The 16,800-nt window shown below is 38.9% G+C and overlaps 1 protein-coding gene across 1 annotated transcript in view; it reads left to right on the forward strand.

Annotated features, from left to right (window-relative positions):
* LOC147445338 (uncharacterized) overlaps window positions 1-1,114 on the forward strand; it is a 56,021-nt gene extending 54,907 nt beyond the window's left edge. Inside the window, exon 2 of the mRNA XM_086524884.1 lies at window positions 680-1,114. The gene's annotated coding sequence lies outside the window, so the exon portion shown is untranslated. The remainder of the gene's footprint in view (window positions 1-679) is intronic.
* Window positions 1,115-16,800: the final 15,686 nt, after the last annotated feature.

Raw genomic sequence — 16,800 nt, forward strand, 5'->3', positions numbered from 1 at the left:
TGTGATTTTTGTTATCTCAACCACCCTCCATATTGTTAATATCCCACTTTCAATATCCTCTTTTGAATCACTTGAATGCGGAGTGTAAAGCATAAATCCCCTCCTACATTAAGATGTTTAAGCGAAAGGAAGTGTTTCTAGATAATTGTATATCTTGCACTAGAGTCATATTCTTATGTAATTTAGGAATCGTTTGTAAACATATCTCCTTGTTGTAGCTAACAACCACTTGGTTTAGATTGACTCAAGTATTACACCTTTTTATATTCTCTATGTGCTTCATGAGAAAGGACCCCACTAATAAGGAAGAGAACGTGAAGCTTCAATGTCGTGCCTAAACCTCTAGTAAATCATCAACATATGGCACTAGAGAATGAGGTAGTTTATTGTTGTTGTTGCACCAATTCCTAATTTGTTAAGTCAATTGTTAAATTTTACATTGTTCATTCATAAGTTGAGCTTAGTAAGAGAAGCCTAGGATGTCTTAAACTAACCAAGAATGTGATTATCATCACCAGAGACAAGCAGGCTGCATGTGTTTTCAGAAATTAAGTTCAAAGAATTGTTTGGCAAAAGAGTTGTTCAGCAAAGAATTTTTTGATCTATGGTAAACTTGTTTGATCACTATTGAAAGTTATCCCTAGAAAAGGAAGTTACTAATATAGCATATTCTTGCCAGATGGAGCTCGTGATGATTAGCGAGGAAATACCATGGTGAGCAGAGAATAAGATGTGGTTAGCAATGCTTGTATGTTGTAGAGAGCAAGTATCCCTAGTGGTTAGCAATAGGGAAAGTTTTGATTGCTGGCTTTGCAGTTAGCGAATAAGAAAACCTTTGGGAAGGCTCTGTTGGTTAGACAAAGAATTTTCATGCGTAGCAGAATACTCATAAGGAAATTAGCGAGGAAATACCATGGTGAGCGGAGAATAAGATGTGGTTAGCAATGCTTGTATCTTGTAGAGAGCAAGTATCCCTAGTGGTTAGCAATAGGGAAAGTTTTGATTGCTGGCTTTGCGGTTAGCGAATAAGAAAACCTTTGGGAAGGCTCTGTTGGTTAGACAAAGAATTTCCATGCGTAACAAAATACTCATAAGATTGGATAATTCTTTTTGTTGAGATATACAACTATTTTTGTTAGACCCTGATTGAGAAAGAACTGTTTGGGTGATGTTTGAACGGCTGCATGAAATATCGTGTGCTAAAAAATTAATGAAGGAACCCTAATTGTATATGTAAAAAAATGTGGTAGCCACCCCATAGTCAGTAAACATCATGAGGAATTGGTGAGTGCAATGTGAAAAGAAGGATACTAGTCTTACGGATGGGTGGACCCAATTAGTTGGATACTTTTCACAAGTATACTTGTTAGATAAGATAAAGTCTCATATCACACTTAGGACTTTATGAATGGTGGACATGCCCCTTAAACGTGGAAAAAAGGAATTGTTAATAGATCCTAGTAATTCCAACAAGATTTTATTTTTGCAATATAGGACCAAGCTTCCATTATAATCTTTAATTTATTGACTTGGATTGTGGTGTATGACCCTTACACCCACAACCACGATGGATAGAGGACTTTCTTTTCTATTCCTCATAGCCTTGCTTCATTAAGATGAAGTAGGGTGTCATCAATGGAACTTGAGAATAAAGGAAGGACAACTATCAAGTCCTCCTAATTGTTAGGGACCTTACAATTGGTATGAGAGCCTTAGGATTTCAACATTCTATAGTATTCTTGGGGGTGAATGCACAAATATATTAAAGCTTCACATTTGTTTTGTAGCACAAATTTATGGACATCAACTATTTAACTATCTTTAAGTCAATGTACCACCTTGCTCCCAAATCACCAAGCTTTGGAATTTTGAGAGAAGTTGTTCCTCATTATTGACAAGCTTTTTACACCTCATGTAAATTTTTACCCACCTAACGCCTAGTTATATACAAGTCATTGGGTTCATGGATCAACATTTTCCATCCAAGCATGTCATATTGAACACTTGGAAATTGACCTACACCAAATCAAGTGGGCCGAAGACATGAAGCTAGCAACACTTTGGATTTCAAGAAACCCCACCAACTCTCATGCCCCCGACGGAGTCACAATCCATAATCAATGGCTTTATGACAAGGTGACATCAATAATCTCTACCAGCTGATTTGTTATTAGCAATCACACTCAACCGACCTTGTAGAAAAAAAGTTCTGATTGATACCCCAAGCTTCCTCGTGTGTATCATATGCTACACCCATGGCGTGACCCATTGGAATATTACTACGTACATGCTAGCTAATTATAGTCACAATTATGATTGAAACCTTCAATATGTTTTCTCATAGAGAAATCATTGTAAACCACCTTACATGACTTTCTAATGATCTTATGAGTATGAGATCAAGTTTTTAAAAAAACATTTGTTTAACCTGCTAAGTCGTGTGATTGAGATTTTATTGGATTGGATAAGTCTAAGTTTGAAAAACATCTTAATGTTTTGAGTTATTATAAACTTTGATGTCATCATAATATTTGAATGTATATGTACACTCTAGGGGAACCCTCAAATCACTTATGTATTATAAAGCTCTCAAAAGAATGCTATATACATGAAAATTCAGGAGAAGAAGTTGTTACTCAAGCAAATGCAACCACTTTTTTTAAGGGAGAGGGTGATGATATTGAGAAGTATGTGTAAGTATGGATTGAAGCTATGGATAATTACCCCTCCACTTTTTCTAAGGGAGAGGGTGATGATATTGAGAAGTATGTGTAAGTATGGATTGAAGCTATGGATAATTACCCCTCCACTGCAAAGACCGCACCTACAAACCAATAAATGCTAGGAATGTTTTTCCTCTCATGAGAAGCAAAACTATGGTGAAAGAGACATTGTCATGACATGGGATTTATCAAAAACTCCCAGAGTTGGCAGGAGATTAAAAAAGCAGTGAAGGAAAGACACTTGCCTCCTATCCATGAGGCAATAAAGATGAATGAGCTCTTTAATTTGAAACAATATAGCTTCTCCTTGAAAGAACTCTACTTAAAGTTTGTAAGGCATAGACATTACGCACCACCAATAACCATAGGATAGCAAGTAGCTTCTATCAAGGCTTAAGGGAATCAATTAGCTTGTAAATAGAAGCCATGCAACATATCACTGTACAAGATTCCTTTCTATGAGCTAAGACCTTAAGGAAGGAGTAGGAGATTAGAAGGAGAGTTGAATAGAATATCTAGAGCTTTAATGGTGCTAGGAAATGAGGAAGATTTCCCAATAATAGACAACCACAAAGAGATTATGGCGCTAATGGGAAAATCCTTCACACTTGGATGTTCAATGCTTGGTAACTGGGATGCTATTGGATAAAGTTTCCATGTCTAGCTAATAGAGAAGTAGTGGCAACTGAGGTGGACCAAAGATACCATCCTCTTGTACTTAGTGGAGGACAAAATGGTCACTGAGGTAGATGGTGAGGAAGAGAAAGTAGGCCCTTTGGAAGAGGTCAAGGTAGGAATTCCCATGCACATGTAGCCATAGGAGAGTCTACTCTTGGTGAAGAAGGAAAGAGAGAAACTATTTATGTAGCTATTGACAATCTTAGAGCTCAAAGACAATTTGCTATTATTCAAGCTCCATCCACCCATCAAGGTAATTTTTTTAATCTCCTTATCATTTGTGGCAGTATCGAGGGTAGTACTCATTTCTTTCTATCCCTGAAATGCTTGCAAAATTTGAGCTTGAATGAAAAACAAATTAGACCTATGATAGTAGAACTAGATAATGGGAAAACTATGGTATCTCATTATTTTTGCGGACCCTTGATTTTGAACTAGGGGGACATATTGCTATCTCATCTCCCTCTTAGTTGGGATATATGATGAGATTCTTGGGATGGATTGGTTAGCTAGAAATCAAGCAACTATCTATTGTGGCCAAGGTAGTTTGAGCTTTAGAGATAATAAGGTCAATGAAAGTTGAAGTTCACGGAAAGAATGGGATTTCAAGGACTCATTTGGTTAATGCAAACCATCTCCTACAGTATGAGAGTTGGAAAACAAATATTTGTGGTCAAGCTGAATAGGGTTGATCCAAAATCAAGTAGTACAAAAATGTCTCCGTGGCTTCATGAATATTCAGATGGCTTTTCCAAAGACCTCACTAGTATTTCTCCTAATCAAGAAATTGACCATCAGATAGAGATTCTCCTAGGAAGTTAACCCGTATCAATGAGACATTAAAAATGGTGCTACCTGAGGTCATTGAATTGAAGGAGAAACTTTTTCATTTTCTAGAACAGGGATTTATTAGAATAAGAAAATCAAGTTCAAGAGCATGAGTACTCTTGCAAAAGAAGAAAGATGGGACTCTTTGACTCTGCCATTGACTAAAACGAGGTAGCTGTTAAAAATTATTGGGCTACATGGATCCAAGGTCTTTTCAAAAATAGATCTAGGATTTAGTTATTACCAAGTCAGAATAAAGGAATCAGATATTCCGAAGATAGCCTTCAACACCCAATATGGCCATTTTGAATTTAAAGTAATGTCATTTGGCTGGACTAATGCACTGGCTATGTCATAAAATCTAATATCTAACCAAACCAAATGATTTTCTCACATTAAACTCGTCATTTAATGTGGGGGAATAAACAGGAATAAGGGTTAGAATATAGACATGTGCTTATGGATCTATCTCAACACGCGGCCAAAGTCAAAGGGTCCAAATGAGAGATGGTCTATCAAAGAGCAAGCTAGCTAATGGAGCTTAAAGACCTTAGGGTTAGCTTCATAAAATACCTCCAAAGGTGAGTGTTAAAAGTACTTTGACCTAGGACCTTAGGCAAGCTAGGGTTTTGCTTAAGGTTGGAACCCGGTCCAAGCTTGAGATGCTTGTGGTGCTTGTTGCTGACTAAGGTGTGTTAGGTGCTTGTCATGCTTGCTGCCTAAGGTGCTTGTCGTGCTTGCTCACTAAGGTGCTTGAGGTGCTTTATGACTAAGGTGCTTAAGGTGCTCCATGACTAAGGTGCTTGAGGGGCTGAACGTGTTCCAAAATTCAACCAAGATCCCTACTCACGTGGGGGCGATCCCTAATTGTAGGGGCATGAGAGAGAAAACACACACCCTCTCACAAGGCAAGCCTAGTCTAAAGAGGTGTTGAGAGGCATATCAGAATGTCAATTGAGTAGTTAGTCGGAAGTGCTTCATCGGATATAGTTCATCAGATATAGTTCATCGGATATAGTTAGTCGGATCATAGTTAGTCGGATGTTGTTTAAATCGGATATTTAATAGTTATGATATATCAAGACTGAGGTAATTATTACCAGTCTGTTTTGTATGGTGGTTATAAGTTGGAGTTGTGATAGCGCAGTGTTATTCAGAGATTGTAGCTCTTCTTGATCAATGAAGCACTCTTGTCATCTTAATTCCGAGTTATCAATTTCTTATATCTCTTACCTTCAGTATGATGTTAATACTTCTGTGTATTATTTCCGAGTTATGAGTTGATGAAAGATTTGTTATGAGTATTTTCTATGTTGATGAACCACAACACATTTGGCAATCCTGCGGGTTCAATTTTCATGGCTGAGGACGTATGCAGTTATCAGGTATTATTCTTCGGTTCATGAATCTCATTCTGGTGATAATGCATGTCCGAGCGAGGTAGAAGACACTCTCGCATATATTACACACGGGCTCAAGCTAGAGCATGCAATATAGATCCATTCCACTATGAGGATGTGATTGTTGATGAAGAAACGTATCCACCACCTCAAGAACGGTTGGTAAACTCTGGGGAAGAGGGTTCTGGAGCAGCAGAGGATAGGGCAGTGAGGCAACTTGTGGGGGCACTACTCTTGACAGGAGGACCTGCACGAAGTAGAAGGCGACTCCAATTTGACCCATTGAGGGGATCTAGTAGGCAAAGACCTGTAAGAATCCCAAATCCCATTCCCATGGCTCAACCACCTCCTAATCCGCTGATTAAATCTGCCAAATTCAGAGGGAAGCCCAAAGAGGATGCAGATTTTCATGTAGCACAATTTGAAACCCAATGGCAAGCAAGTGGATACCAGGTGATGTTTCCAGATCCTATAAAATTACAGCAATTTGCAACTACCTGGGAAGGAAAGGCCATGAGCTGGTTTAGCAAATATGGAATGGCTCACTTTCCTACTTATGCTGCACTTAGTTTGGCTTTCCTACAAAGATTTTGGAAGGAGAAAACTCCTACAGATATTTTAAGCAAGTTATGACGCATCAAACAGGGGACAATGTTGGTAGAAGATTTTGCTCAGAGATTTAGAATATTTGTTGAGAGATTGCAGGGAAATGAAAGGCCAACTAATGAAATGTTGGCAGGCTACTTTCTCAAAGGATTGAGGAGTGGTATTAAAAATGCAGTGGCTAGCATTGACATTGGAGGAGGTTTTGATAATTTGGTACAGGCTACTTCTAGAGTTGAGAAGAGGCTAGAAATGACAAAGTCTAGTAAGAGAGGTGACAAGGAATCGAAAACAGGTTCAGAATCAGATACATCTTCTTCTGAAGAATCGGATACTGGTAGTTCATCTGATGAGGTGGAAATGAAGAAAAAGAAGAGTCCTAAGAAGAAGAAGAAGTACAAAACAGGGGGTGAAGTTGATATAGTTCAACAATTAAAGAGTATTGGCTATTTAGTCATAGCACCTAAAGAGAAAAGGTACTATAAGATTTGTGAAAGAGATGGACACACCAATGATCAATGCTGGTACAACCCTAAACAAAGGGGTAAAACAGGTACAGGTGCTGGGCGGGGTACTACTTCCGCAGAGGCAAATCAGGTGGCTCCATTTAGAGGAAGACCTCCTGGACAGGGATTTCAAAGGGGACTTGGAAGAAACTAGGATAATGACCAAAGAAGGCCTCAAGGAGTTATGCCTTGTGTATATTGTGGTGACCCTACACATTGGGTTGGCTTTAGTTGTGCCTTATGGGTAAAACATCGTGAGGAGAGAGGTGTTCTTGTTGTTCCATTCAATCAGGAGAACCAGCAAGCAGGCCCTTCACAACCACCTCCAAATCAACCACAGGCACAAGCAAATGTGATTATTATCGACATTCCGATTTATCAGGATACCCCTAATAAAACAGCCACAGTACTTCCGACTGAGGAGTATGACAATGTGGAGAATGATTGTCAATATCCAGATACTATGGAAGATGAAATTGATGTGCTGGCTGTGACTAGATCCAAGGCTAAAGGTCCTATTGATTGGGAACAACAAAAAGGGATTAGAGATCAGGTACAGAAGCAGGTTCAGAAGGAGCAGCCAGGTCAACACTTGGAGGATCATGTAGAATCTTCTGATACACCAGTACAACATAAAAAGAAGGTTGAAGTACCTGCACCAGATTCGTTTGAGGTATTAATTAACTCTCCTTTACACTTGTCTTTAGACAAAATGCTTTCTATAGTTCTAGCATTTAAAGAGAGATTGCTACATAAGTTACTGGGTAAGCACTATGAAAGTTCCATACAGCAGAAAGAGGAGCCTAGGGTGAATAGAATTCATCCTTCTGATGTGGATTTCATGGTTCCAGTTATCAAGGTGACTTTACAGGACAGGATATTTGAGGAAGTATTGTTGGATGGAAGATCTGGTGTCAATATCTTACCTGAGTCAGTTTATCTCACAATGGGCTTAGGGAGATTGGATCCAACACCTTTCCAAGTGAAAATGGCTGATCAATGCAAAGCACTATCCAGCTTCCTCTTTTTGGGCATGTTAAAAGTTTTGCCTATAACCCTACTAGGAGTTTGTGTCTCAACATCCAAACTCTTGAGCAAATTCCCCATAAGCACTTTTTGCTCATGACTAGCCAATGCCATCTTGGCCTCATCCTTAGTGTATCCTGCTTCAATAAAATCTTGTATAGTCCTCAAATTTTCATCCACGCTTTTACTGAACTCTGCTTTGTCAGATATTCTCCCCTGTTTCGGCCCAGGACTCACCACATTGATAGGAGTAATGAGAGAAACTGTGACCTCCCCTACATCAACTTTCTGAGCAACAGCAAACAAAGCAGACAGAAATGCTGCTAATCTTCTATTCAACTGGGTCTTTCTCATATCTGAGGTAAAGACTTGCATGAATCCTATCATACACCCAATGTGCCCAACTGACCTTCCCCCCATTTTCAGCAAAATACAGTGGTGCCCAATTTTCCTTAGACATGTAATCATATTTAGCTAGAAAACAAACTCTTTCCAAGAACCATTTCAGTTGTTCTCTCCTCCAATACTCTACATTCTTCAACATAAAGTACTGCCTACCTCCTTCTCTTGGTCCAAATTCTTTTTTCAGATCTTCATCTGAACATTTTGGTACTGCAGTAACAGAGGTAAAGGGAAGCTGAAATACCTGAGCTACCACACCAGGACTAAGATGTACCTTCTCAGAAATGGCACCTTTGGATTTTCGTAAAAGCTCCATTTGCGTTTTTGCATAAATGTTCCCTTTCCACTAGCCCCAAGGTAGAGTAGCAAATTCATATAAACCTGTTGCCTTCAGCCACTTCTCATTCCGTTCTGCCTCACAGTCAATTTTCACCCTGAAATCAGTGAAAGGCTCCATTAAACTTTGTAGCATTTTGCTTGATGACATTGGTGCTGATTCTTCTTCAGGTAGCACGTCGACCTCGTCTTCTGGGTCAGATACATCAACTCTGAGCACTACTCAGCTTTTCTGCGAGGGCGCAGCTTACCAACTTCTCCTTGCTCATCTTCCGGCGATGGTCGTATGACAGAAATAGGTTTAGGCTTAGGCATAGCGGAAGCAGAAGTAGGAGAAAGATTATGAAGTTGTGGAGTATGCATACGCGCGCTACTTACGTGAATCGCACAAGTGCTAAGGCCTCTAAAAGTGTGTGAGGAAATGATGTCGTCCCTTACTCGTATGATGGTGTTAAGTGGAAGGAACTTTGCACCCTTTTCGACGCAAAACTTGAAATTTAAACATTGTTTAAGTAATCGGATCAGGTGAACTCCGACCCAGTAGACTCTGAGCCAACAAACTCCGATGTAGTACCATCCGATCCCTGACCTGAATGCAAAGCCTGTGTACGCTGATGATTGATCAACAGTATCCTGGTCCATAGTACCTGAAGAGAACTCCACCATTTGACAAAATGCAACCTCTGGTATAGTAGGTTTGAGCCAATCTAAATGGGGTGGCTTGCCCTGAATTTTTTTTAACCTGAATCCATTAACAGGTTTCTCTACCCTTGTGCCAAAAACATCTGCTACAATAAAAGTTCCTTGACCTAGGTCTGTGATAATCTGATATGGCCCCTTGTACCTTAAATTAAGCTTCCCAGGATGGGGACCTAACCTTGAGTTGTAAAGCATTACCCAGTCACCTACTTGGAAAACCTTAAACTTGACATTCATGATAACCCACGCTTTTTTTCTTCTCTGAATGACTTCTGTTATATAGGAGCTGATCAACCTATCTTCTTCTAGCTGCATTAAATACTTGCTTCTATGTTGAACTGACAACTTTGGAGTCATCTTCTCAGTAGTAATCCGCAAACTAGGTACCACAAACTCCATTGGTACTATAGCTTCCAAGCCATACACCAATCGGAATGGGGTCCTACCTGTTGTTACCTTGAAAGCTGTTCTGAATGACCACAGGGAATAATCCATCTTTACATCCCAATCCCTCTTATTCTCTTGTACAATCTTTTTAAGAATCTTTATAAGAGTCTTATTAGTACTCTCAGCCTCTCCATTAGCTTGGGGATGGTAAGCTGTAGATTTCTTATGCATTATCATGTGGGTTTTTGTTAACTTAGAAATCACTTCATTCAAAAAAAGTGTACCTCTATCACTGACCAACTCTACTGGACATCCAAACCTGGTCATAATGTTGTGATACAAGAACTTTGCCACACTCTGAGCTTTGTTATCTTTCAATTCTACAGCTTCCACCCACTTTGTACAGTAATCAGTAGCTACTAGAATGTACTTGCATCCCTTACTTGTTGTAGGCTTGACTGGTCCTACAAAATCCATACCCCATTTTTGAAATGGCTCCAATGGCAGTATAGGATGATCTGTCATTCTATCTCTAGAATCAGGTTGACCAAACTGTTGACACACCACACAGCTTTTTGTATAGGAATGAGCATCCTTCAACACAATTGGCCACCACAAACCAGCTTGGAGTATCTTTTTTCCTGTAATGTCCCCTGAGAAATTTCCTCCTGCTGCTCCATAATGGGCTTCTTGAAACACAGCTGATTGTTCATAATCTGGTCCACACCTTCTAATGACCTGGTCAATCCCTTTTCTATATAATGCTCCAGCAATCACTAAAAAGGGTCTGCTTGTTAGGGAAAATTTCCTCCTTTTGTCTGTTGTAAAGAAGTATTCTTACGAGAAAGAAGTATGTCTCCTCACATAATCACTCTTAATAGCTTAGCATAGCTTAGTAATTAGCATGGTAGAGGAGATGAGGATGCATTGCAGCTTGTATTTTTCTTGGACTTGCATCACAAAGCCAAGAGTTGTTGGTGTAGGCCTCCCTTCTCACAAGCTTGGAGTAGGTGATGAGATTTCCATTAAAGCTTGAGAAGGAGATAGTCTTCTTTACTTTACACATGATATTGTGTGAGTGTGTGTGTGATAATGCCTTGCAAAAATCATCCCCCTCTCTCTCTTTCTTGACCCCTCTTGCTAATTACACATGCTGGCATCCTATTGGACCCTGCAAAGCTTAGCCAATGATAATTAGCAAGCATAAGCGATAGACTTGTGACATGTGTCCCCTTTTCCCCTTTTGTGAGAGCTTCAGGTATTGAAATAATGCAATTAAACTCTCATTGGACCCCTTAGTCTTCTGGCCAATAGAAATCGCGCAAGCCATTAGGGTACTGAATGCTCATTGGACCCCTTTTGGGAGACTATCCAATATTCTTCTAGAGAGCTTAATTTCTATTGTTTCTTTTATCAAGTTTTTTTAAATGAATTAAACTAAATTTACTCTAGCCTAGTTCTCAATGGTCCACCTCTATGGCCATCCAATAGGGTTTGAATGCACCTTGGGGCCAACTGGGCTAGAGATCTGACATGTGTCCACTATGCCCTTTGTGTAAAGGGTGAAAGCATGAATAGGCGGAATGATATTTAAGCTATTAGATAGCATATCACAAAAACAATCTTGTGGAAAAAAGAATACAAACTAAATAAAATTTATAAGTGATTGCACTTCTACATTTTATTCTTTAAGAGCTATCCATTGACATATATCATGATAGAAATTTTATGTGAATTCATGTCTAATTGTAGGACAAAGTTTTTGATAGTAGGTGCTCGCCCCCTCAAGGATAGGGATGTGAGAAGACTTTTGAGTCTTCCCACAAGCATCCAATATTCGCTATGTTTTGACCATTGGACATTACCTTTGAATTTTGGAACCTTAGCATTTGGAAGTCTTAATGGGCTCAACCTTAGGGTCTTTGAAGCCCATTGATGCACAATGATCCTTTGTAGATGGGCCCCCCTTTGGATTCCTATTTCCCTCCTTTGGATCCCTACTATGACCGTTTTGCCATCCTAACCAATATTCTAGCTTTTTCTCCCCTAATACTTCCCCATATTAAATGATCAGTTTAACATGAGAAAATCATTTAGGAGAATTAGATATTATTTATTATGACAATACCTGCGTCCCGGACATTTGTATCAATGTGACATCCACCAACCAAGGTCTCTTATCAAACAAAATCAAGTTATTTTTTATAGTATATCACCTATAGGCAATTGGTAGGAGTTGATATCCTTCTTCAAAATGCATACTTTTAGGTGTAATTTTCAATGGGGATATCATAAAAAAAGTGGTTTTGGCTACTAGTGCAAAAATGTGGTAGCTGGTGTACCACCTTATCATGCATTTAACCTAGTATGGATTATTTTATTTTATACTTTCTCACATTTTCACATACAAAAGGGTGTTGGAAAAATTATCTTAAAAATGAATTTATAGATTTAACAGGAAAAGGGTCCCTTTTATTGGCAAAAAGTTCACATAGAAGGGGTTTTATAAATAGTTCTTGAACCCATGTGATAAATAGGTTTTACATATAGTGATCCCCTGAGAGCATACATCACTCCAAGAAGACATTCCACAAGAGACATGCAAGCATCAAAAGGTAGAGGGAGAGTACAGAGTGCTAATAGACAACAAGGCACAAATAAAAATAGAATCGCATCTTCTGGGCTCAATTCAAGTTGTATGTCTATTAGGTTGTGTTCTAACATTACCCCCTCTTAGCTTGGGCCACGTGTGACACGACTATCTCTGATGGAATGGGAATGGGTGGGGTTCCGCACTTTGTGCTACTTTTGCAAGGCTTCCGGAGCCTCTTGGTACCTGATGTCTACTTTTTTATCCTCCTTTGTGAGGAATTGGTGATCAATATTTTTCTTTAGCTTCATTGGCAAGTAATCGATGAAGTAGGCATGTAGGCTAGATATCATGGGGCCAAAGATCTCTGATCTGAGAATAAAGAACCCCATATAGAATGCTTCCTGAAAAGTTTTCAAGTAATAGGATGGTAGAAACATCAACTGGGTATACAAGCCATAAAGTATATCATCTTTAGGCTAGCTTGATAGATGATAATGTAGCCTTTAATTGCCCTTGAGGAATGACATCCACAAAGCATCCGCTTGTTTGGCTTGGTGGAATGTCTCCAAGTAGGTGACTATCATTTTTTCAATCTTTAGGAGACACATGCCAAATAAGGGATTCTTCTGAACATTTTATGCCCTTTGTTAGGGTCTTGATCATGTAATCTGCAATTGATTTTTCTAAGAGCGATGGTGGATTTGGGTAATTATGTCTTTTGAGAATGGTTGATGGCTTTCCCAATTTCATACTTGGGGCATGGGACATAAAGTGGGATCTTTTTTTCATCTCTTGTGGAGCCTGTGTAGAGGATCAAGTACCGTGGATGCTAAGTTTGCCAAATTTTCTCCACATAGGATGTGGTTCAACAGTGTCAGCGGCCTGATCTTGCAATAAGCATTCCCTTACTTTTAAGACTTCACACTTTATTAATGGGTAGGGCAAGGATAGCTGATGCCATGTGTCAATTCTTTTCTTTGAAATAAGCTAGGCCACATTTGTAGAATGTGAAATATGTTGTTATGATATCATTCCTTCTTTCTAGATCTCCTCTATTTCCTGCACTATGTTTACTTTCAAAGCCTTTTCTACTTCAATAGTTAAACATTCAAGTGGCCCTATTGCACTTGTTTCTATCTCTATTGGAGTTATGTCCAAGAGGGATTTGGTCCCCTTGGTCTCGTCTATACAATGTAAAATTGTATTGACTTGGTGTCTCCCATTGCTGGCTTTAAGATGTCCTCTTCAATGGTTGGTTGCTTATCTTTGATCATTTCTTGGGCCTTTCATAAGTCCTTGAAGCGATGATATTTGCTTGTGATAGCTATCTTCTTTTTACATGAAACACAATGAGAGTTCCCACCTTTGTATCTATCCCACGTTAAGTTTTTTTTGAAGTTTCTGTTTTTATTCTCCATAGATTGATAGGCTTCACCTATTCCTTGCAAGGAGAGGACAATTGCATTGGCTATCAATTGAGTGAGAAGATGATCTTGAGATTTATTCCACATCGCCGCATCTGCCCATTGTATATTTGCAACCTCAAGGTGAACTTGCAGCTATTGAGAATGTGCACTAATGTTTAGAAATGTAATGGTCATCTCTTTTAATCTCTTCTCCTTCTCTTCACTAGCAATGGAGAGTCTCTCCACGAATCTAGCCATTTTTGACAGGTCTTTTCTTTTCCTTTCATTCTTTTCTCAAAATCCCTTGATCTCTACTTGATACTTGTCATGTAAATTGTTGAGTTTTTTATTGAGAGCATGTGAAACATTTAGTCATGCTAGAGTGTGTTTGAATGTGATCTTGCTTAGCATACACCCTATCTTTCATTTTATTAGTGATGTGGTGGGAGAAACTAGCATAATCTTCAATATCCTTCATTGACGGGAAAAAACTCCTTCATTGATGACATTAGAGAGATATCGGCCTCTTCCCATTTTTCACTTTTCTTCTTGTTTATTCTTATTGGATTCATCTTCAGTTTGATCATCTATGCTTTTTGCCCCTCTCTGTCAGTGGTTTCTTTAACTTCTTTCTTTGCTTGGTTGAGAGGTGTACTTTCTACCAAGATTTCTTCTAAATATTCTTCCAGAATGGGATAGAGGACTTTCCATGGAGCTACTAGGCTCATTAGTGATTGTCCTCAACTCCTATGATTATTCCCCTAGAATGGTATTCTCTAACTATGGGCTAGATTGTGAGTCTTTAAAATTTTTCTCTACTTTATGGAGTGCTTTCTCTTTCCTCTAGACCATAAAGGATATCCAAACTTTCTAATGAATTGGCTTCTTTTCAAAAAATTGGATTATTTGTCCCGATCTTTCAACGATCAGGTAGCCCAAATGTTTCAAAGTCTCCTTGGATCCCTCTTTCCCTTTCCTTCACCCTTTCTAGGTGGGTAGCTTGTTGTGATAGCTCTTGAACTTTGATAAGTGGTGGCACCCTTGCATGCTTGCTACTTCATTTGTTCATTGATTTTGTGCCTCTTGTAGCCCTTTTCCATTATTACTTTGTTTTTGAACGTTTGTATGCTCCTTTAGTGGTCTCCACTGGAGCTTTGTCCATGAGGATCTCTTCCCAATTCTCAACTTTATAGTCTACTGCATCCTTTCTTTGTCGTCCAAAAGTTCTAATAACTTTATTTTTGAGCGGGTGCTTGGGGAATTTTCCACTTTGGCTTCTTCACCCTCCGCACTTCCTCATTCTTCTCCCCAACTATAAGCCAAATATTTTGTTCAGGTGTTGGCAATATATTATCTATCATTCCAAAAGCGTGATAAGGGAAATTCTTGTCGGGACTTTTCAAGCTTCAATGTACAAAACTCCAATGATTTTTTTGGTGTTGTTAAGAGTGTTTAATACATATTAAGTGCATGATCAATGCGCATGTGCTACATTGATTTTAGAGATGCGGTGCCAAGGCTACCACATGGTTTGGCTTGTGTGTCTAGTTGCAACATGAAAGTATTGCGAGTATAGCCTTGTAGGATCCTCTCCAAGTTTATGAATCATGTCTATTTTGTGAACGTTGCGTTATTTGTGAACACTCCAATGGGCTTCTTTTCATTTTATCTCATGGAGACCCCTTCCATTGGCAACTTAAATGCCCAACAACAAGTACTTCTTTTGTGATTCTCACTTTAGTGGTTTGCCATGCAGATAACCATTTATCATCTATCTCTACTTCATTTTTGTCTAGGACTTGGAGTAAACTGCATTAAATCTTAAATATGAAATGCACTAACTGATAGTGGTTCGTGGACCATTCAGATTGTTGTTTTTGTCTTAAATTCCTTGATTTGATCCTGGACATTGGTAGATCTTGGCATTTTTGCAATGACCTCCACTTTTTCCATGTCCATAACAATCACATTTTAAAATATTGTATGTCCAATAGCTTTTCCTTGCCTAACCATGAAAACACATTTTTTGGGATTTTAACAAATCCTAAAGAGGCGGAATTTCTCAAAATATTTCTTGAGATGTTCAAAGTGATCCACTTGTTTAAATGATTACACATACAAGTTGTCCATATAAACTACTAGAAAGTTCCATAGAGATTCCTTGAAAGCATGACTCATGAGTCTTTGTAATGTTGCTAGAGCATTTGTTAACCCAAAAGGCATAACTCTATATGCAAATATGGCCCCTTCCATAGCAAAAGCTATTCTATGTTGATCTTTTGGATCAATGGATAATTGGTTATAGCTTGAGAATCCATCTAAGAATTTGTAAGCTTCTTGTCTAGCCACTCTTTCCAGAGCATGATCGATGACAGAAAGAGGATTGTTGTCTCTAATCCTTGCTGCATTTTCCTTTTTGAAGCTGATGCACACCCTTAGTTTCTCATTTTTCTTAGGTACTATCATAATTGAGGATACTTGCTACCATATGAATGTGGTAGTGATGTGTGAGAACACACTTAGGACCACCAGGGCATTTTTTCCCTCGCTAGGAGGTCCCTCCCCCCCATTCATTGTATATACTCCCATCACTCTAGGGCTATCTATCTTTCCATTGCACACTAAGTAATACAATCTTTGTTGTGTGTCTTGATCTCCCTTTGTTTTCTCCAAGCTGTGTGTGTTTTCTTGCAACCCTACTTCCAACAGTTGGTATCAAAGCAGGTCGGGCTTATTCGTCAGTTGCTCTAGCAAAACTGCTCACTTTCTCCAATTTTTGTGAGCTTTGGCGAGTGTTAGTAGGTCAAAAAATAATGCAGGCTTAGAATTTTCTTTTGGGGTCATGTAGGCCTTTGTTTCCACTACAAATAGTAATGCACAGTCTATTTTGTCATTTTGTGAAGAATTTCTATCAGTGCCATTTTCTACATAACAGGTCCCTTGTAGTCTTCTACGGTTTGTGTTATAAAGAACGTGTTGTTTCCACTTTGTTTCTCTTCTTTTTGGGTAGTTTTCACATCTGGTGCAACATTTGCCATGGCTGACAACAACACAGATGTGTTCAAGATGTTTAGTGTTGAGGATAGATTGGATGGGGACAATTACCCTATGTGGACTCATATGATGCAACATGTCCTTGTGTCAAAGGGTGTCTAGAATATTGTGCAGGGGCATTGATGTAGGTCTTGGTTTTGAGGATGTAGGTGATGTTGA

Source organism: Adiantum capillus-veneris, chromosome 12, assembly GCF_014529385.1.
Source record: "Adiantum capillus-veneris isolate H3 chromosome 12, ASM1452938v2, whole genome shotgun sequence".
Taxonomy (NCBI): domain Eukaryota; kingdom Viridiplantae; phylum Streptophyta; class Polypodiopsida; order Polypodiales; family Pteridaceae; genus Adiantum; species Adiantum capillus-veneris.